This window comes from Danio rerio, chromosome 1, assembly GCF_052040795.2.
Source record: "Danio rerio strain M-AB ecotype USA chromosome 1, GRCz13ab, whole genome shotgun sequence".
Lineage (NCBI taxonomy): Eukaryota > Metazoa > Chordata > Actinopteri > Cypriniformes > Danionidae > Danio > Danio rerio.
In genome coordinates, this window is record NC_141021.1 from 58,185,726 (window position 1) to 58,208,257 (window position 22,532).

At 38.8% G+C, this 22,532-nt stretch overlaps 1 long non-coding RNA gene and 1 pseudogene across 2 annotated transcripts; both read left to right on the forward strand.

Annotated features, from left to right (window-relative positions):
- Window positions 1-3,064: 3,064 nt before the first annotated feature.
- Window positions 3,065-4,098, forward strand: LOC147847040 (uncharacterized). Its single transcript, XR_015477250.1, has 2 exons — window positions 3,065-3,165; window positions 3,752-4,098. It is a non-coding gene; the product is annotated as an uncharacterized LOC147847040 (long non-coding RNA).
- Window positions 4,099-8,056: 3,958 nt separating this feature from the next.
- On the forward strand, window positions 8,057-22,398 carry LOC147847041 (B-cell receptor CD22-like; annotated as a pseudogene). Its single transcript, XR_015477186.1, has 14 exons — window positions 8,057-8,142; window positions 8,909-9,256; window positions 10,154-10,401; window positions 10,593-10,928; window positions 11,155-11,403; window positions 11,793-12,050; window positions 12,159-12,332; window positions 19,037-19,132; window positions 19,522-19,779; window positions 19,895-20,140; window positions 20,219-20,312; window positions 20,457-20,502; window positions 21,585-21,835; window positions 21,923-22,398. The product of XR_015477186.1 is annotated as a B-cell receptor CD22-like (transcript).
- Window positions 22,399-22,532: the final 134 nt, after the last annotated feature.

A 22,532-nucleotide genomic window follows, 5' to 3' on the forward strand; every position in this document is an offset into this window, starting at 1 on the left:
AGATTTTTTTATTTAAGAGTCGTCAAAGCAGGCAGAGCTCAACACAGGAGCAAACAATAATGTAAAGAGTAAAACCAAAAACACGATCCAAGAGAACAGACAAGAGTCAGGACAGTCAGGAAAACATCATCAATCCTACAGTCAGTCCAGAGTACTAAACCCAGGCCAGGCAAAATTAAAGGGACACATAAAACACTAGAAGGGAATAATTCATAATCATAATTAAAACAAAAATTACAGACAAATGGTATGGTTTGTGGAGGTTAAAACTATTACAGTGCAAATAAATATCTGTAATATTAAAGAATCTTGATGTTCAAGCTAAATAAGTGATGTTAAGTGTTCATTAAATGACAACATGTTGAAGTGACACTAAAGGAAGTGAAGATATCATGTCACTTCATTCAACTTCTGTCCTCACATCTTGCATCTTTCCCTCAAATCCTGAAGGAGTGGAGCTAAGACGGGAGGAAAGGAAGCAAGGAGAGGAAACAAGGATGCACAAATAGGAATTGAGAAGCACCTAATGCCTAGTGTCTCAGGTTTTGAGAAATCGCCGATAAATGCCTGAAATCACAGGCAAATCGCTGCTCGTGCACGTGAGTGACAATCACACAGTATGAACTGTCAAAGACGCGATCTGAGAGAATTGTCGATGAGTCGCCGATGCCTGTGAGATATTTGGTGTGCTGAATATCTGGAGCTGTCGGCGATTCAAATCATGCCGTGTGAATTGAGTTTTGACTGAAAATAACATCAGCGATCGTCTACAGCCAATAAGAGAGCAGCTTTCACTTGTGTGTGTGTGTGTGTGTACCTGCTGCAGGCCAGCGGTAGGCTCATTTTCGGTTTATTTGGACCCACGAAATGGAGGAAAAACTAGTGGAGGTTTGACAGGACTCAGGAGCAACCGTGTCTGTTTGACGTTTCATACAGAAAGAAATGAGTTTATTATCAACGTTGAGGAGAAATGGCTAATTCCCTTTAAACCCAGGTGAGCAAATATGTACATGTTCTACCCCATTAAAGGCTTCTTTCTCATTATGTAGTTAATAACTGAAGGAATAAAATTACAGTCTAATGCTTCTTTTGAATTATATACATGTGCTCATGCTTATTTTGCATATGTATATGTGTTTGCTTGAACCATGATAATCTAATGAGTCCACGCAGTGATATGATGAGACATTCTGTTTGACCTTAGAATGAGACAGGAACTTTCCACCCCTATGTAGCGGAGCGGTAAGTTGGGAGAAAAAATAACTAAATTAAAGCTGACTACGCCACCCTGATCACAGGGAAATTAACACAGGTTCTTTGTGTGAAGAAAAGGCATGAGACGTGAATACCAAAAATACAAAAATACTTTATTTTCCTTAATTATCCAATATAAATCACTTTTAAAAAGCTTGATAGCTGATAGTAGCCGCACAATCACATAACACACAATAACAACGACAGGAGGAGTAGAGGCTTACCAGTGGCAGGTAAGCTAGTTACGTAGCACCAAACTCTACAAAATTACAAATGGTCTTACCGCAAGTGCACCACACACACGCACACAAGCATACGTGAGCACACAACACACACACTGCACTCAGTGTCGTATCCCACCACCGCACGATGGACAACTAACTGCCTGCCTGGAAGCCTCAGCTCCTACAAAACATAAATTACAATTAATAATTGTAAAGTCACAATCTCACACAAAAGAACACAGAAATTCCCCAAGAGAGATTCATAAAAATCTCCTTGCAATGGAAACTCAAAAAAACAGTAATATTAATAATAAATCAATTAACTCAAAAAGAATAAACTTCCCACAGGAAGCACAAATCAAACAATGAATTAGGTACAAAAAGAAAATGAAACCCAGAAAGCACAAAATAAATCCACGCACTAAAAATGTATTGGCTACTACTCGTGTGCAAGTACTCCAGGTGAAGGCAATTTGAGTCTGTTATTCACAGCACTATAGTAGGCATCTTTACGTTGAGGCTCGCACATTAATCCGGCATCAGAAAGAGAAGCACACAGCAAACGGACTCCAAGTAGCAATATGCAGCCGTATCAAATCAGCGATCAATAGTGGTTTAAAAAGAAAGCAGTGGTCTGTAAAGCGGCAGTATGAAGCAGCAGTTTATAAAGCAGCAATATAAAGCAGCAGTCTAGAAAGCAGTGGTCTGTAAAGCAGCGGTCTGTAAAAAGCAGCAATATCACTAATGTTGCTCCCTCGGCGTGCCCACACGCAGTTATTCTTCCTAAAAAGGACAAGACATTAAGTCGCTGGACAGATCGGCGCATAATTATTAAAAGCGTAACGTACATACCTCTAGTTTGCAAGCCACTTAGCAACCCGCACTCACGGACGCAGTTGTAGATTAAAACACAGCCCAGGAATTAAAAAAGCGATCCAGCTGGGGTGACAGCAACACAGGCTACAGCCAATCTTATCCGCAGATGCTAAGAAATTAAATACAGCCAGTTAAAAACCACTACGCAACCCGACGCTAAAGGGAAAGCAAAACAATGTCTACCTGCAGGAACGGAAGGGGCAGAGGCGGGACCAGCGGGACTCCGGTAGTGACGCACAAGCGGTGCTTCAGTACACAACACACACCCAAATCCTCCCTTATATACACACCCAAGAGTTATACGACTGGCTAATAGAAAAATCACTTGTGATAACACCAGGTGATCCCACTACACCTATAATGTCAAATAACTAAATCTGTAACAGACAAGTCTTGCAGAAAGTCCCTGTCTGGGTTGCAGCTGTGATGTGTGACTATTCTACATAGAAAAGAGAACTGGAGCAGATGAGGAAAATATTGCTTTATTGTCTTACTAATCACTCTTTTCTTTTGATATATTTTCGCTATTGGAGGAATATACTCCCATTTGCCTCACTATTCATTATTTACAATATGTGTTTTTGTCAGATATGACGATGTCTCCTGATATAGCGTACTTCTACTTAACCCCTGTTATAATGCGTTTCTAACTAACTGCTAAAACCACAAGAGCTGTGTGTGGGTGCTGGCTGGAGACAGATCTGCTAAAGGGCTTCCCCTAGATGGGTGCATACACAGGTCAAGAGTTCATAGACAGGACTAGGAGGAAAAGCAGATGTGGTAGATGCAGCATTTTTATACTGCTCTCTGTGTATGTGTGATTGTAACACCGGGGAGTGACACCAACAACAGAAGGTAGGATCCAATATGCAGGTTTTATTCACAGTCAGGCAAGCAGTGGTCAATACGGGAGCAAACAGATATATGTAGACAATCCAGAATCGTAGTCAGTAAACAGGCAATAGGTCGTAAGGCAGGCGGCTAAACAGGATGACAAGGATAAACAGGGCTAAGAACAAAACACGGAAAAACAAGACCAGGATAACGCGTTGTAATGTCACCTTACAGATAAACAAGACTCGGCAAACTGAAGGGGTGAATGTGTGGCTTAAATAGTGTGTGTTAATCAGTCTCTGAAAGTCCTCAGGTGTGCAAATGTAATCAAGCTGGATGAGTGAGCAGGTGTGAGTGTCTAGGAGAAGTGCATGTATGCATATGTAGTCCAGAAGAAGGCAGATATGTAGTTTTATGAGCGAGTGTTTACCAGCGACATCTGGTGGTTGTTCGCTGGTGAACATGACAGTGATGTATGATGCTTTAATAAAATTAATATTATCCTGATATCTCTATAAGGAAGTTATGATGCTCAGCTGTGCTTTGATGATTTTTTGCTACAGTTGCTTGCTGCACCCCAGATGTCAGTAGTGTCAAGTATGTCAAGGAGGAGTGATACTTTCACTTGCCCTTTTGTTTCTGTGTGCAGAGGTATCTCTGTGTGCAGACCACAGACTTTTGAGAGATGATTCTGCCTGAAAACAGCTGATGGCAACAATAGAGATTGGGGGTAACTGATCAGAGGAGTGGCCAAAAAGATTGAACGCTGCTGATGGATAAAAGGAGGGAGTCGAAAGAGTTCGAGAGCTTTTGGACATCCAGACTGCTTGGCTGACGGTTCTTCAAAAGCCCAGGATCCTGATCTTCGCTTTATTCACTTATGCTCGATAAATAAATTCATTGATTTTGATTAATTGACTCCTGACCGATTATTTAATTGGGGTGGACTGAGGCAAGTGAGAAATAGTCCAACATAACAAAAGATATACGACGTGTTTTTAGTTGTGTGACATAGTTTGGACGAAGTTGTCGGCGATTCTTCCTATAGTAAAGTCATGCAATGTGAATGTCCCTGTCGCCGATCCATCTTGCAGTGTAAACAAAGCAGCGACGAAACGCAAGCCCAGATAGTCATGCAGTGTGAAAACATCTGTGACACGACTACTTTGAAAATCATGCAGTCTGAACTCGGCATTAGAAAGGTTGTTCAACCCTGATCTGTAGATCTGCCTTCCAGCAGAGTTAATCTCCAACCCTGATCAAACCAACCTGAACCAATTAATTATGACCGAAACAGCACTTGATTATTACAGGCAGGTGTGTTTGATAGGGGTTGCAACTGAAATCTGCAGGAAGGTTGAACTCCAGGAACAGGGTTAAGCAGCCCTGGTCTATGACAAAAAACACATTACAATCTCCAATAGTGTTGTGACGTTGTGCGTCGAGGCTTCGAAGCATGTATCAAAAAAAGATAAATCTCGCAGTGAAGCAGTGTACCAGAGCTTGATTCGTTTTGCCATCTTCACGTGATCAGTGACGTTCGAAGCTTTATCTTCACCTACACCCACGTGACTTCATCAAATATTGATTTAAAAGTTTAAACACTCTCATGGGTTAGTACAGTGTATAGCGAGAGATTAGGCGTCGATTACATCCATTTCTACTGTTTCACAGCACTGCACCGGTCCCACACACCAGTAATTAAACTAAAATACAATAGTAGTTTATAGTAAAAAGGTTTTGAACCATCCTAAAGTTTATTAGCATATTTTTACAACTATATTTAAAGAAAACCACTTCATATCATAGTATAGTGTTTAACGGAGACCAGTAGGGGTGTCAAAATTAATTGTTTCTTCGGTGCACTGCGATGCAGACGCGGACAATTTGGTATCGGTTCAGTAATAATCATAACCGGTTATTACTGTCGTCATTTACCTCATATGCTCTCTGTCACAAGGGAGGCAATCGTGAGTATTTACAGCGCTTTAACTACTTAACATTCATAAACTGTGCACAATTTCACTGTGTGTGTTTGCTGGATCAGTCTTTCACTGATATATACAACAAAAGCCCCTATTTCACTGAGATCGAGAGAATGAAAGTAGCCTACTCCATTTCTCTCTCTCTCGCTCTCTCTCTCTTTCTCACACACACACAGTGGCCCATTTGACCTGCTAGCATGGCTTTTCTTCTCTTGGCTGTTTTACAGCATTACTTTTGTATCCAGAAACGAGCGCGTGTCTGCAGAGTTTTCTCCACCATGTCTATCATACATCAGCTGTGAGATCGCCGCTGCCGCTTATCAGTATCACTCATCTGTGAAGAACGCAGCGCGCAAGAGCCAATAGCAACCGTTTTTTTTTTGAGGGTGTGACCAATCAAAGAGGTGCAAGAGAACTAGACAAGAATCAGAAATTGAGCTGGATATTTATATTTGTTTATATTATTTGCTAAATGCTTGTTTTGTTTAAAGGTACAGTTTATATCTCTGACTGTTTGTATTAAATGACAAAATTGTATTACAAATATAAATATAAATATATTCATACATTTTAATACAAGAAATGCTGCTGTGAAGAAATATAAAACTGTGTATGGAAAGCACCGTCAATGCACCGTGATGCACCGAAATATCGAATTGAACCGAATCGATGGCATGATAATCGTAACCGAACCGAACCGTGAGACTAGTGTAAGTTCACAGCTTTAGAGACCAGCTGGTGAGAGCAGCCTGAACTCTCATCGCTTCCTCCTTAGAGCATTCGCCTCCCATGAAGGAATCGCCGGTTTGATCCCCGCTTGTAACTGGACAAGTTGGAATATGATAAATGTAAAATATTTTGAATATCTTGGCTTTTACTACAGTCTTTGGTGGTGTAATGTAATATATCTTATGTGTAAAAACTACAGTAATTGAGTAATTTGTTTATATTACTGTTGTTGTATTACTACATGATTGAGTTGGTCAGCTGTGAACATTTAACATTACTGTAATGCAACACAGTGCTTTCCCACACTTTAACCAGCAGAGGTCCTCATCGAGCTCTGATTTAGAAAGCTTCGAGTAACGAACCTTTTCCCAATACAATTGAGTCGAGCGCTTCACTGGTTCAGAAAGCTTCATTTCACCATCACTAATCTCCAACAATGAAGGTTTTCTTTTTCGTTTATTGGCCGTTCACTCCTTCGGAGTATTACCGCCACCTACTGTACTTCTCGTGCACTTGGGTGATGGATCTGTATGTCTATTTATTATTGGGGACTCTGGAAGTGACCCATCCACCTCAGAGCTTCAGTTCTCCGAGCAAAGCTGGTGATGAGTGTTCTGCTCCTCCACATTTTGCCCTGAGCTAACAATGAAGGTGTGTAAGTGTGGTGCTTAAATAGAGTGTGTATGTCCTGCAGCTGTGTAATCAGTGTCCAGATTTATAACAGCTGTAGATGGTTGATTGGCACAATGCATGATGGGATGTGTAGTTTGAGTGATTGGTGGATTGTACATATAACTGGAGTGCCCTCTAGTGAGTCAGGTGAAATAGTCATCTCTCAGCTAATACTCATGACAGCATGACAGCACGGGAGAACATGCAAACTTCTCCTGGCCCAGTCAGCACTTGAAATACCAACCAAAGTTATTAGTATATAAGAATTTTTTTTATCTCTTATGGGTCTGGAGCACTTGTGTTGTCTGTGAGAAACGGCCTCTGACCCACATAAACACCCACATTAATGTCCACTGATGGATATGAATGTGGTTTAAGTGTGTCGTATGTCATGTTAACACTTCATGAGTGAAAAGAGTTTGTGCAAACAAGAGGAAGTGACACTAAGAGCTGCAAAGCTTCATCAGGTGATGCTCAGACACTCATTTAAAGTGTTTTACTCAGTTCTGTCTCCAAACTAATTGTGTTTTCACATTTTCTCTCTCAAACACTGAACAATAGTGAATTCTGCTGTTTAACATCTGTAGATGAGAGCGACTGCAGGAGATGTTCTGGTGTTTTTAAGATGATCTTATACAGACCCAGGAAGAGGAAGACAAATATTTAACAGCCCATTTGTAAAGTGTGAAAACTGCTTGACCGCTTGAGCTGCTGAGGATCTCATTTGAGCGTCGACACAGAGACGCTGCAGCACGGTAAGAACATTTCAACATTAAAATAATTCTGTTCATCCACGACTGATATCTGTATGAAGGCATCTGCTGAATGTTGATTTGAGGAGTTACAGAAGCTCAATAACTGTTATAAATACAGATGTTGTGGTCAGGGCCGCTCAGGCTCCAGGTGAGATTCTAGATGATGTAGTTCCTCCTCAAAACAACAAGAGTTTCTGCAAATGCTGATCTGTTGTGAAGCTCAGCTGAAACGTACAGCACAGGAGAGACAAGTTTGATCCTGAAGAGTCTCAGTCCTGCAGAGTTTCTCTCAAACCTCAATCAAACACATCTGAACAAACCAGTCCAGCTTTAAGAGTTTCTCCAAACTACAGGAAGACCAGCTTTATCAAAACTCTGCAGGACTGGAGACTAATGAGACGTGAACCAAACTGAAGAATTAAAGGATGCTTACAATACTTTATTTCCCCACAGATTATTAGATTATTATTAGTGTGTGTGGGTTTATTTAGTTGTGTGCTGCTGTGAAAACAGGGTGTTTAGTGGTGATTGTGTGTGTTTGTGGTTTGGTCAGGATGTTGATTCTGTGTCTCTCGCTCTTGATCACTAAAGCAGACTCAGACTCCAAATATAAAATATGACGAAGAGCAAAGTCAGATCATGTCAGAGATGATCCTGTTCTCCATCTACAGTCTGTTCACACAATAGAGTTTGTGCTGTTGTGTAGAGATGATGCTCATACTGTCATATTTGTCATTTGTAGGATTGCAGAAGTCACTATGTTGAGGTCTTTCAGAGCATCTCTTCCTCTGATCTTAGTGATCATGACTGCGGGTGAGTTTTCACTACAGTCACTGTAGACAAACTTTAACACTCATGAGAAGCTGACTGAGCTCTTCACACTTTGTGTCTCAGAAACCCACAGCAGTGTTTTACTGACAGAGACAATAAAAAAGGTCAAAAGTGATTAAATTTTAAAACAATTTAAAAACAATTTTCAAATCAATTTTAAAAGTTTGTTTGTTTAACGCTTTTCACAATAATGATCATTCTAAAGCAGCTTCACAAACGTGCACACTATTACTTCACAATCAAAATCAGCAAGAGTTAGTGTGCTGTGTATAGGGTGGACAGTATATAGATAGTCAACCTGCAGTTATACAATAATGTGTACTTTTCAAAGAGGTGACGTATATGCGGTTACATCTTATACATCTTAATGTATTATTATTGGCATTTGTAAGAGAAACTTGAGATCTGAAAAAGCGCACACATACGGCCTCTGGCGGATTTGCAAATATAAAAAACTGCACAAAAAAAAAAAAAAGTACTTCCTGGGACGTATTTTGCTCTCTACAGAAATGCATACCGTGGTACGTATCCATGATGAGTCTGGGTTGAAAAAGAGAATTGGTGTAGCTGCTGTTAATATTTTAAATGAGATATTAATGTTAATATGAAAGGATGCATTTGATGAGATGCATTTCACTGAACATAAACTTATGGGATGGATTGTGTATATGCTTTACTAAAAGAGAAGCCTTTAATCTATTTTTAAACTAGTTTATAAATGTTTGTTTTGTGCATGTCTGTGTTTCAGGGTCTGATGGTCAGCAGGATTGGGGAGTGAATTACAGCTCTTCATCTGTTTGTGCATTAAAGGGATCAACAGTGAAAATATCCTGTACTGTAAAATATCCTCATGATCATCAGCTCAGATCAGTCTACTGGACCAAACATGCTGTAACTGATGGAGAAACACCAGACCTGTGTTCAGACCCTGATAAAACAGGAAGAGTTCAGTGTGTCAGAGAAGATAAAGACACTTCCAGCATCACTTTGACTGCAGTAACAGAAGCTGATAAACACATCTACTACTGCAGATTCACTACTGATGTTGAGGGTGGAAAATGGACGGGGATTTCTGGAGTTCAGCTGGACGTCACAGGTAGAAGCAGAACTATCAGAAACACACACAGCCAACACTTTATAATCTTTCTGTATTTGCTGTGGATCTTCATGTTTCTTAACAAAAACCTGAATAAATTAAGTCCAGATTCCAGATTCAGAGTCCAGATCCAGTCCAGAAGAATAGTGAACTTTGCTTTATAAAACATAGCAAAAGAGACTAAAAATGATGAATTTTAATGAAATATGCCAAGTGTTCAGGAGGGTTTGTTTATGGTCATAAAAAATACAAGTGCACCATTTAGAAAAGCCCAAAACCAGTCAGGAAATGTGAAATATGAATTAAAAATGAACATTCTTGATTGTTCTCAGGCTGCTGTTCAGATTCAGATTCACTCATATAAACATAAGAACAAAAGCAAAGCTGATTTAAAGGTGCCCTTTAAAGAAAATCTGGAAATACCTAGGTATAGTCAAATAATAAGAGTTCAGTACATGGAAATGACCATACTGTGAGCCTCAAACTCCAATGTGTTCTAGCTGTCATGTAAATTCCATGAGTGTATTTCCCTCTCTAGTTTTTATGTTCATCAAAGTTTATATTAAACTTACTATGTACTGTATGTGGAACTCTTATTTTGACAGCATAAATGAAGCAAAGTCAAAGCCACCAACAGTTGGATTTTATGTTACTAAGCTTCTATGAATTTTTTTACATTTGTACCTAATAAAAAACTATACTCTCCATTTCACTAAACCTTGTTAAATATGTGATTGCTTTTATGTTTGTATATATATTCATTTTTATGACATTATATTATGACAGCTCTCCACAAAACAAGAAATGTTCATAAATGAAAAGTATTCTGGAGAAGAAATAAGGTTCAGAACATAAACAGAATGATAAACCAATGAACTGCTGTCATTTCTCTGTCAGACCTGCAGGTGGAGACACAGCAGACTGTTGTAGTGGGAGGTTCAGTGACTCTGAGCTGTAAAAGCAGCTGCTCTCTGCCTGAAGAAACTACATTCATCTGGTACAGAAACACAGAGACAATAAATAAAGGAATCAGAACAAAGAATCAGCTTCAGCTGTGGTCAGTCGCTCTGATGCTGGAGATTATCAGTGTGCTGTAGAAGGAAATGAACATCTGAAATCTCCTGCTGTTTATGTCAAAGTAGGATGTGAGTATAAACAAGAAGATGAGTGAAATATCTCACATGTGGAGTTTCTTAAATTACATTTGAGTGAACATGTAAAGCTTTCCTCAAACTGATATCTTTTGTGTGTTTTAAATATTTGAGCAAAACAAAAGATTTCTGTGATTTTGTTTTTGCTGATAGCCTGATCAGTTTTCCTCATGTCTGTGTTTCAGGGGTTTATGGTCTGCTGGATTCAGGAGTGAAATACAGCCCTTCATATGTTTGTGCATTAAAGGGGTCAACAGTGACAATATCCTGTACTTTAACACATGGTTATCAGCTCATACAATCTGTCTCAACCAAACCTGCTGTAACTGATGAAGAACCTCCAGACCTGTGTACAGATCCAGACAAAAGAGGAGGAATTCAGTGTGTCAGAGAAGATAAAAACACTTTCAGCATCACTTTGACTGCAGTAACAGAAGCTGATAAACACATCTACTACTGCAGAATCACAGATACACAGTTTAGATGGACTGTGATTCCTGGAGCTCGTCTTGATGTCACAGGTAAATAAACTGAGATCAGGACTTTATTCAGGTCTCCGTGAACACAGCAGCTCTTTATGTTACAGGAGTGTATCAGCCGTCTGAACAACAGCAACATCATGTGTTTATGGCATTACATGCTATCTGAACTACTTCAATTTGATGTTTAATTTACACTAATTTAGTAAAAATACTATTTGCATGGACATTTACTGTTTACATTTACAAGTTGTAATTTCTCTGTCAGACCTGCAGGTGGAGACAAAACAATGTGTAAAAGAGGGAGATTCAGTCACTCTGAGCTGTAAAAGCAGCTGCTCTCTGCCTGAAGACACTACATTCATCTGGTACAGAAACACAGAGAGATTAACTGGAGAAACACTGAATAATCAGCTTCAGCTGCAGTCAGTCAGTCGCTCTGATGCTGGAGAATATAGATGTGCTGCAAGAGGAAATGAACATCTGAACTCTCCACCTGTTTATCTCAGTGTTGAATGTGAGTATAAATCGACTGATTAATAGTAGAAATGTATCACATAAGCATAATTATGATTATATATTAAATACTTTGATTCTTTGATTTGTTATACAGACCGCATGACATTGGTTTGTTATTATTAGAGACTTGATTTATTCAAGATAATCCAATATTAAGTCAGTTTTATCATCATTCATTGTATCTGTGCTTTGACACCCTTGTTGCGGTGATGCTGGTTTATTTACTGTTCACTGGTTTAGATTTTCATCTTTTATTTAATTTCTTGAATTTATGTAGTATCAAATGTCTAGTGTAGATAGTTTTTATATTATATATTCTCTGTTTTTATTAATTGACTTTTACTTGCATTACATTTTTGTTGTCAATACATGGTTATTATTTTTCAGATCCTCCAAAGAGCGTCTCAGTGTCCGTCAGTGGATCTGCTGTAATAGTGTCTGGAGATTCAGTGACTCTGAACTGCAGCAGCGACTCAAACCCTCCTGCACTGAACTTCAGCTGGGTAAAAAGAGAATCATCTGTAGGATCTGGAAGAATCTTCAGCATCTCAAACATCAGCTCTGATCACAGCGGAGAATACAAGTGTAGAGCCAGAAATGAACATGGAGAGAAAAACTCTGATCCTGTGTTGCTGAATCTCATGTGTGAGTGTATTATAACACAACAGGATGATCCTTGTTCTGGTCATATTGTTTTATTAGTAATTATACAGATATTTAATTGTTTTTGTAAACAAATTATTATTTTTTCAGATCCTCCCAGGAATGTCTTAGTATTTATAAATGGATCTGCTGTAATAGTGTCTGGAGATTCAGTGACTCTGAGCTGCAGCAGCGACTCAAACCCTCCTGCTGTCAAATATATCTGGTTTAAGGAGGCTCAAAGCTCAGCTGTTGGATCTGGACAGAGTTTTAGTGCACTAGATAGTGGCCGATACTACTGTGAGGCTGAGAATAAATATGGCTCTCAGAGATCAGAGTCTGTTTCAGTCACTGAAGGTATTTTCTAGAAACAGACACTCTTTCAGTTTCTTCTGTCTCTGCTGTCAAATGATCTTCATCAGCGTCTTGTTTCAGGAGTTCAGAGATCTGCTCTGCTCACACTTACTGGGGTTGTGGTGGGATGTGGAGGATTGATCTTCATCATCATCATCATCATTATTGTGTTCATATGGTGAGTGAATGCTGAGCTGATGTTGAATTAAAAGGCTGTTTCAAAAATTAAAATGAATATAGAACTTACTGAACCCGAGGCATTAATAAAAATGAAATGTTTATATATTACTTTTTAATACTTTGAAATATTTTTCTTCAGGAAGAAGAAGAGGAGAGACGGTGGAGCTGAAGACACCAGAGAAATTCAGGCGAGTGTGATAGTACAGACCTGAATTTACAGAAAACTGCTCATGATATTAATATTATTTTATTTGAAAATACAAGTATCTGTCCTGAAGTTGATATTAAAAGCAGGACTGATTATATTTCTGTGATGTTTGATTAAACCACAGCAGAATTCCATTGGCAGATCAGCAGAAACGGCTTCAACCAATGACAGTGCAGTGTATTCACTAGTATCAGCCAATCAGAGCGAGGATCTTTATGCCAAAGTTACAGCAAAGAAAGCCAAACGCTCCAGCAGAGCAGAAGCAGGAGATGTGGAGGATCTTCAATACGCCAGTGTTCATCACTTCAAGAACAAAGACATGAAGACTGAAGAACATCAGAAGATGGAGATGCAGCGTCCGTCTGATGCCAACAGGTGACAAAACATTCATCTCAACCCCAATTAAACACTGAGACCCTTATAAAACATGTTCAGTGCTTAACGTTTCTCATTTGTCTGCAGATGTGAGGATGTGATTTACAGCTCAGTCAAATAAACAACATTGGCTCGATGCTGTTGATGATGATCAGAGACTGCTTGAGTTCTGCTGATTCACAGATTTTGCTCATCATTAGAGGACGTCAACATCTGATTTCAGGCTTATTTGCTGATGTGTGTGTTTATTGTACAGAGTGTGTTTGTTCTGGAAATGCATTTCAGGAGGAAATCATCAATTCAGATATAAAGAAATGCATTCATATATTATATTCATATAACCTTCATATTTCTCCCTCATTATTGTTAATTATTGTCTTCTTCACTGGAGGATGAACAGACTGAACTGATGATTTGTACAGATGAGCAGTGTTTTCATCTCAAACTCAAATCAATCTGTAAATAATTATATTAAAGTGACTGGATTTGTTTGAACTGTGTTTGCTGGAGTAACCTGCTAATGTCTGTTGTGTTGTAGCGTCATATATCACACAATAAACATTGATTTATTAATAATTATGATGACTGTGTGTTTTCAGATTGAACTTTAGTCTTCAGCTGCTGTGATGAGCACTTCATATTGGGCAGTAAAGTGCACTTCATCTCTTTAACCACATGATGGCAGTGCACTGAACTAAAATTTAGGGTAAAAATAATACTCTCTTTCCTTCAGCCTAATCCCAGATTTATCAGAGGTCGCCACAGCAGAATGAACTGACAATTACTCTAACATATGTTTTATTTGGCGGAGGCCCTCCCAGCACTGAGAATACAGTAACTTCTGAACCTCCAGTGCTCCAAATGCAGATTTATTTATTAGAGACGTCAAATCAGGCAGAGTTAAACGCAGGAGCAATCAGTAATGTCAAGAGTAAAAAAAAAATACAATCCAAGAAAACAGACAAGAGTCAGGAAAAAATCATCAACACAACAGTACAAAATCTAGGCCAGGCAAAAACAAAGGAAGACAGAAAACACTAGGGGTCCTTCATCATTTCCTCACTCCTCTGTCCTTCATCCTATGACCTAGAAAGCAACAGAGCTCAGCCATCTTGTAGGACATAACAATTCTCTAATTACACCGCAAGGAGGCGAGGAGAGAGAGCCAGAATACCTGGAAATCGAGGACAGTTTGGATGTCACGTAACCTACATTTTGCAACACACAGAAAACTCCACTGTCTGTACTCACAAGTCTAGAAGTGAGCGCCACTCGCTGTAAGTTTTGTACTCATTAGAAGCGTCAACCCAGGCTCATTCTGAAAACGTAGTCCCGTGGACGTTTCTGGAGACAGCGAAATATGTCCCGAGAGGTACGTGTTTTTGCAGTTTTTGTTTTCGCGAATCAGCGAGAGGCCGTTGTGTGCATTTTTCTGCATCTTAAATGCCTCTTGCGAGTGCCGTTCCTGCCCATGATGTTCTCGCAGGAACCCACCAGAGGCCGCTGTCGACCGACTGAATGACTGAATGATTGACTGGGCAATCGGCCAATTGACTGACCCACCCTCCTCCTTCCCTAAACCCAACTAGTTTTACCGATTGACCCGCCGCTTGCTTACTTTCCTAAACCCAGCCGATAGATTACAAAAGCCGTCCAGAAAAAGAACAGCCCTCGTCTGATATTAACCACGTTTTCAGATTTGACCACATTCTCAGCCTGTTGTTCACTCGTTCATTTTATTTTTTTAATTCCGTTTTTGTTTTACCTGATTTCTGGAACCGCTCTTTCCCGAACTTGAACCTGGCCATCGTCGTCATAGCAACTCCTCTCTGTGTTTCAAGTCCGCCAATGTACACAATGAGCTAACCAGACAAACTGGTTGCGGTGGAAAGCCCTCCACATGGAGGTAATCGGTCAAAAGAAACAGCGTCATACCGCTCCGTACCGTTCGCTTAAAAAATGAAATGCCACCATAATTACCTCCGGCTACATAATTCGTGATCGCCAGAAACGTTCACAGGGTTAAGTTTTCTGAATGAGTTTGTGTCGAGAAGCATAGTCTAGATATGGCGTGCAAACATTGAAGATGATTTTTTTAATAAGAAGTTTAGGGATACATTTTCAGCCACATTGTGTTTTTGTTATATTGATTTCTTTTATTTAGGTCCGCATTAAATCCTCTTTTTCTTAACATCATACGATAATTGATAAATTTTTTAATGAAATACGTCAACTTTTCCATTTTATTTTTGCTTTTGTAAATAAATTAGCTTATTTTGTCATTTTTGCAATCGTTTTGTTTTTATGCTACATCAAAGTGTTTCTACTTTAACCTCTAGAGTTAAACTTTAAAGCAGTGTTGCCAACTTATCGACTTTGCCGCTAGATTTAGCGACTTTTCAGACCCCCCTAACGACACATTTAAAAAAAAAAAGCGACTAGCGACAAATCTAGCATCTTTTTTGTGTTACTGAAGATTTTTATAGACTGTCATTTGTCTATTCTGCACTGTCTCTACTCTTCTCAACAAGCTGCAGGTAAAGCTGCCAGCCCCTCCCCCTCCTCAGAGCACTGACAGGCGGCCCAGTCCTCATACAGCAGCCTCTCTCCCACCTGCAGCCTGAGAGCAGATCACCCCTCTGCATACTGACAGCAAATGATTTAGCAGCGGCAGTGTGAAGGTATTTCCCTTCTACAGTCAATCCGATCTGCTTCTTCTTTATTTTAACTATTTAATTTGACCGATTAATCTTTTCTTGTTCACAATCACAGATATTTTAGAGACAATTTCAGTTCATTAAGTCTGAGAGAGTACTGCAAATTCACTACACATCTATACTAATATACTGTATTCAAACAGCAATACATTTAGTTAAATTGACATACTTGCATAAAGTGTGGTGCAAATATAAATACCCCTTTATTGACCATTAGGCTGTAAACAAATGGAAATGGTAGCATGTAATCTAGTGACTTTTCAGGCAGAGCTTAGGGCCTTTTCATTGAAAATATTTGGCAACAGTACTTTAAAGCCATAACATTATTATTTAAGGACAGTTTTTATCTCTTATTAATCTGTCAGCAGAGCTCTTGTGTTGTCTGTGAGAAACGGCCTCTTACCCACCTAAACACCCACTTTAATGTCCACTGGTGAGTGTGAATGTGGTTCATGTGTGTCAAATGCCGTGCTAACACTTTGAGTCAAAACTGAGTTTGTGCTTAAAGGAGGAAGTGACACTAAGAGCTGCAAAGCTTCATCAGGTGATGCTCAGACACTCATTTAAAGTGTTTTACTCAGTTCTGTCTCCAAACTAATTGTGTTTTCACATTTTCACTCTCAAACACTGAACAATAGTGAATTCTGCTGTTTGACATCTGTAGATGAGAGTGACTGCAGGAGATGATCTGGTGTTTTTTAGATGATCTTATACAGACCCAGGAAGAGGAAGACCTGAGGATCTCATTTGAGCGTCGACACTGAGACACTGCAGCACGGTAAGTGTATTTCAACACTGAAATAATTCTGTTGATCTACAAATAATATCTGTATGAAAGCATCTGCTGAATGTTGATTTGAGGAGTTACAGAAGCTCAATAACTGTTATAAATACAGATGTTGGGGTCAGGGCCGCTCAGGCTCCACGTGAGATTTTAGATCAGGGATGGGCAAACTTGATCCTCGAGGGCCGGTGTCCCTGCAGAGTTTTGTTCCAACACTAGTCAAACACACCTGAACAAACTAATCAGTGTCTTCAAGATCACTTGAACTCTATAGGGAGGTCTGTTAGAATAGGGTTGGAGCTAAACTATGGAGGACACTGGCTCTCCAAGATCAAGTTTGCCCACACCTGTTCTAGAATTTAGTCCCTCCTCAAAACAACAAGAGTTTCTGCAAATGCTGATCTGTTCTGAAGCTCAGCTGACATGTACAGCACAGGAGAGACAAGTTTGGTGCTTTCTGCAAATGCTACAGTCTGTTCACACAATAGAGTTTGTGCTGTTGTGTAGAGATGATGCTCATACTGTCATATTTGTCATTTGTAGGATTGCAGAAGTCACTATGTTGAGGTCTTTCAGAGCATCTCTTCCTCTGATCTTAGTGATCATGACTGCGGGTGAGTTTTTACTACAGTCACTACAGACAAACTTTAACACTCTTGAGAAGCTGACTGAGCTCTTCACACTTTGTGTCTCAGAAACCCACAGCAGTGTTTTACTGACAGAGACATTAAAATGAGCGTCTCCATTTGTCATGTCTGTGTTTCAGGGTGTGATGGTCAGCAGGATTGGGGAGTGAATTACAGACCTTCATATGTTTGTGCATTAAAGGGATCAACAGTGAAAATATTTTGCACTGCAAAATATTATTATTATCGTATGTTCACAAGAGTCTTCTGGACCAAAACTGAAACTGATGAAGAAACGCCAGACCTGTGTACAGACCCTGATAAAAGAGGAAGAGTTCAGTGTGTCAGAGAAGATAAAGACACTTCCAGCATCACTTTGACTGCAGTAACAGACGCTGATAAACACATCTACTACTGCAGATTTACAAGTAAATGGATTAAAAGATGGCCTGTGGGTCTTGGAGTTTGGCTTCATATTACAGGTAAAACTAATAAACTCACAGAAAAAAATACCTTTATTAGTATTTAAATTCATTGCATTATCCTATGGGTTCAGGATTTCCAAATTGGACTGATAGAACTGAATCACAACTGTCTAAACTACAGAAAACATCAAGCTTTTATTTTATAACTGTTTAATGCGATCAGATTATTTAGTTGTGATGACGTTATTGGTGCACAGACAATAATCTGCTCCTAACCACCACTAAGACCAAGGAGCTCATTGTGGACTTCAGGAAGGGCCGAACTGGCTTACATGATCCTATTCACATCAACAAGATAGCCATTGAGCCTGTCTTATCCTTCAAGTTCCTGGGGACCCACATCTCAAAGCACCTGTCCTGGACCACCAACACCTCCAGCCTGGCCACGAAGGCTTACCAGCGCCTTTCTTATAAGCTGAAGAAGTACCAGCTGTCCTCAACCATCTTGATCAACTTCTATCGCTGCTCAATAGAGAGTGTCCTACCCAACGCATCACAGGGACCCAACTTCCAGCCATTAAGGACATCCAGAAGAAACAGTGTCTGCTCCAAACACGCAGTATTCTGAAGGACTCCTCTCACCCTGCTCACAGACTGTTTCTATCCTGCCTTCTGACAGGCACTTCAGGTTCCCCCGGACAAAAACCAGCAGACTAAGGAACAACTTTTCCCTAGAGCTGTCATAGAACTGTCGCCATAATCACTGCATTAATGAATTATAACTTAATATTTGCACAGTTAAAGCTGTACATATTCATCGCATTAGGTTACACTAAATAATCTGGAATTGTACATACCAACTGCACATATACACTTGTAATTGTGTTCATATCTATCTGCACAGTTCTGATTATTAACAGCAACAGGTACATATCTTCATCTATTGTAAATCTCTAATCATAGTTAATACAACTTGTATATAATGTGCATAGTGCATCCATCCGTAAATATCACCATAGTTTTTTTTATAATTGCACCTGTATCCTGCACTTGCTGCTATTGCACTCCTGGTTAGATCTAAACTGCATTTGGCTGCATTGTACATGTGCAATGACAATAAAGTTGAATCTAATCTAATTTTTGTAATTTCTCTGTCAGACCTGCAGGTGGAGACACAGCAGACTGCTGTAGAGGGAGATTCAGTGACTCTGAGCTGTAAAAGCAGCTGCTCTCTGCCTGAAGAAACTACATTCATCTGGTACAGAAACACAGAGAGATTAACTGGAGAAACACTGAATAATCAGCTTCAACTGCAGTCAGTCAGTCGCTCTGATGCTGGAGAATATAGATGTGCTGCAGGAGGAAAAGCAGGAGAAGAACTTCTGAAATCTCCTCCTGTTTATCTTAATGTACAATGTGAGTGTAAACGGACTGACTAATATTAGGTAAATGTAAAAGTACAGTATTATACATATATTTATAATAAATAATGATTTAATTTAGTTAATGTTTGTTTCAGGGCCAGTCATGCAGATGGCATGAAATATTTGTTTGCACGGGTTAGAAACCTAATAAACTGTTTGTAAATCCGGGGTATCTGTCTTTGAATCTTGTGCTGATTCAGTAAATCTGTAAATTTTAATGTTTAATTAACTGTGCATTTGTTCCGATTTAAATCTGTATTAAATATTTCAGAATTCATGTAAATACATATCTGCTGTAGAAAGTATCTTACTTATATTCTTTGTCTTAAACATTACATTTTTACTTGTAATTTTAAAATTCAAAAATCGTCATCTTTTCAGATCCTCCAAAGAGCGTCTCAGTGTCCGTCAGTGGATCTGCTGTAATAGTGTCTGGAGATTCAGTGACTCTGAGCTGCAGCAGCGACTCAAACCCTCCTGCACTGAACTTCAGCTGGTTAAAAGAAGAAACATCTGTAGGATCTGGAAGAATCTTCAGCATCTCAAACATCAGCTCTGATCACAGCGGAGAATACAAGTGTAGAGCCAGAAATAAACATGGAGAGAAACACTCTGATCCTGTGACTTTAAATGTCATGTGTGAGAGTATTATAACACAACAGACTGATCCTTTTTGATCATGTAATTTTACTAGCAATTTTACTGATTTTTAATTATTTTTTTTTTTTTTGTGTACAAATTATTCCTTTTTCAGATCCTCCCAGGAATGTCTCAGTATTTATAAATGGATCTGCTGTAATAGTGTCTGGAGATTCAGTGACTCTGAACTGCAGCAGCGACTCAAACCCCCCTGCTGTTAACTTTACCTGGTTTAAGGAGACTCAAGGCTCAGCTGTTGGATCTGGACAGAGTTTTAGTGCACTAGATAGTGGCCGATACTACTGTGATGCTGAGAATAAATATGGCTCTCAGAGATCAGAGTCTGTTTCAGTCACTGAAGGTATTTTCTAGAAACAGACACTCTTTCAGTTTCTTCTGTCTCTGCTGTCAAATGATCTTCATCAACGTCTTGTTTCAGGGGTTCAGAGATCTGCTCTGCTCACACTTACTGGGGTTGTGGCGGGATGTGGAGGATTGATCTTCATCATCATCTTCATTATTGTGTTTATATGGTGAGTGAATGTTGAGCAGATCCTTCATTTAAAAAGCTGTTTTAAAAATGATCATAAATACAGAATTTACTAAAAGCAGAGGCATTATTAAGAAATAAATTTTAATAAATTACTTTTCAACACTTAACAAAAAAAAATTATCAGGAAGAAGAAGAGAGACGGTGGAGCTGAAGATACCAGACAAAATCAGGTAATTTTAATAATACAGACCTGAATCATGATAGAAATATCCTTCTGAGACCCAAAGAAAAAATTGTATTTATTTTTTCTGTGATTTCCTACATCCTTTGGGTAAAAAAATCTACAATTTAGAGTTTTTACATTTCGTTTTTAATTTTCAGCATGTCCACTGTAGTGGACCACAGGATCATTTTAGTTTGAAACGACTGTCAAACTCAGACAACAAAACTGTATAGGATATGGCTGTAAAGGGAAATTAATCCAGTATCAATGTTACAAAAACAAAACAAAAGCCATTTTTTTTCCCTTTTGTATTAAAATTCCTGAAACAGTTTAGTCTGAAAGCTGAACTCAAAAAAAGAAGAAAAAAAGGAAAAGAAGTGATGTTAATCCGAAACAAATTTAACATAAAAGCGAATTAAAACTGATTGTCATTTTCTAATTGTCTCTAATTCTCTAATTGTCTGATTGTCAGACTTTAAATCAGAGTCTACCTTGACTATTTTATACAGAATTTTCTCTGCTTCAGTTCTGTCTCCTACAACATGCTGTCATTAATGACATTAAGATGGTTCTGGTGTCCACTATAGTGGACATTTTTAAAAAGGATGATATTTTGATACACAAACAAGTTAACAGCTTTGAAAGCTAAATGTATTGTTCCTGACACTTTGATAAACAAATATATATGTAATAATAATAGTTAAAAACATTTAAAAAGCTAAATTCTACATGCTTTTCTCCTTCCCATAAAATGTGCTTTTTTGTCGGCCATTTTGGATGCAGTGTTTGGAAGTGGTTCCTAGCATGCCAGCCAATCTAATTACATATCATTAGAAAGCCCAGAATGTCGTCTGAACAGTCTAACAGGACTTGACAGAGAAGCTAAAAATATTCTAAGAAAATTCATGAAAACAATATTTCCACTACAGAGGACACAAGTCAATGGGCAGGGTATCAGGATGATATTATATGTATTTTGAAAACATAAGAGTTATAAAATCCAGCACCGTGTCTTGACAATTATCAGTCATGAAGTTGATATTAAAAGCAGGACTGATTATATTACTGTGATATTTGATTAAACCACAGCAGAATCCCATTGGCAGATCAGCAGAAACGACTTCGACCAATGACAGTGCAGTGTATTCACTAATACCAGCCAATCAGAGCGAGGATCTTTATGCTAAAGTTACAGCAAAGAAAGCCAAACACTCCAGCAGAGCAGAAGCAGGAGATGTGGAGGATCTTCAATACGCCAGTGTTCATCACTTCAAGAACAAAGACATGAAGACTGAAGAACATCAGAAGATGGAGATGCAGCGTCCGTCTGATGCCAACAGGTGACAAAACATTCATCTCAACCCCAATTAAACACTGAGACCCTTATAAAACATGTTCAGTGCTTAAAGTTTCTCATTTGTCTGCAGATGTGAGGATGTGATTTACAGCTCAGTCAAATAAACAACATTGGCTCGATGCTGTTGATGATGATCAGAGACTGCTTGAGTTCTGCTGATTCACAGATTTTGCTCATCATTAGAGGACGTCAACATCTGATTTCAGGCTTATTTGCTGATGTGTGTGTTTATTGTACAGAGTGTGTTTGTTCTGGAAATGCATTTCAGGAGGAAATCATCATTTCAGATATAAAGAAATGCATTCATATATTATATTCATATAACCTTCATAATTCTTCCTCATTATTGTTAATTAGTGTCTTCTTCACTGGAGGATGAACAGACTGAACTGATGATGTGTACAGATGAGCAGTGTTTTTATCTCAAACTCAAATCATTCTGTAAATAATTATATAAAGTGACTGGATTTGACTGAACTGTGTTTGCTGGAGTAACCTACTAATGTCTGTTGTGTTGTAGTGTCATACAATAAACATTGATTTATTAATAATTATGATGACTGTGTGTGTTTTCAGATTGACCGTTAAGACTTAAATCAGTCTTTATAAAGTATGATCGAAATAAAAATATGATTAAAGGCCAAAATTAGGCAAGGCAAGTTTATTTATATAGCACATTT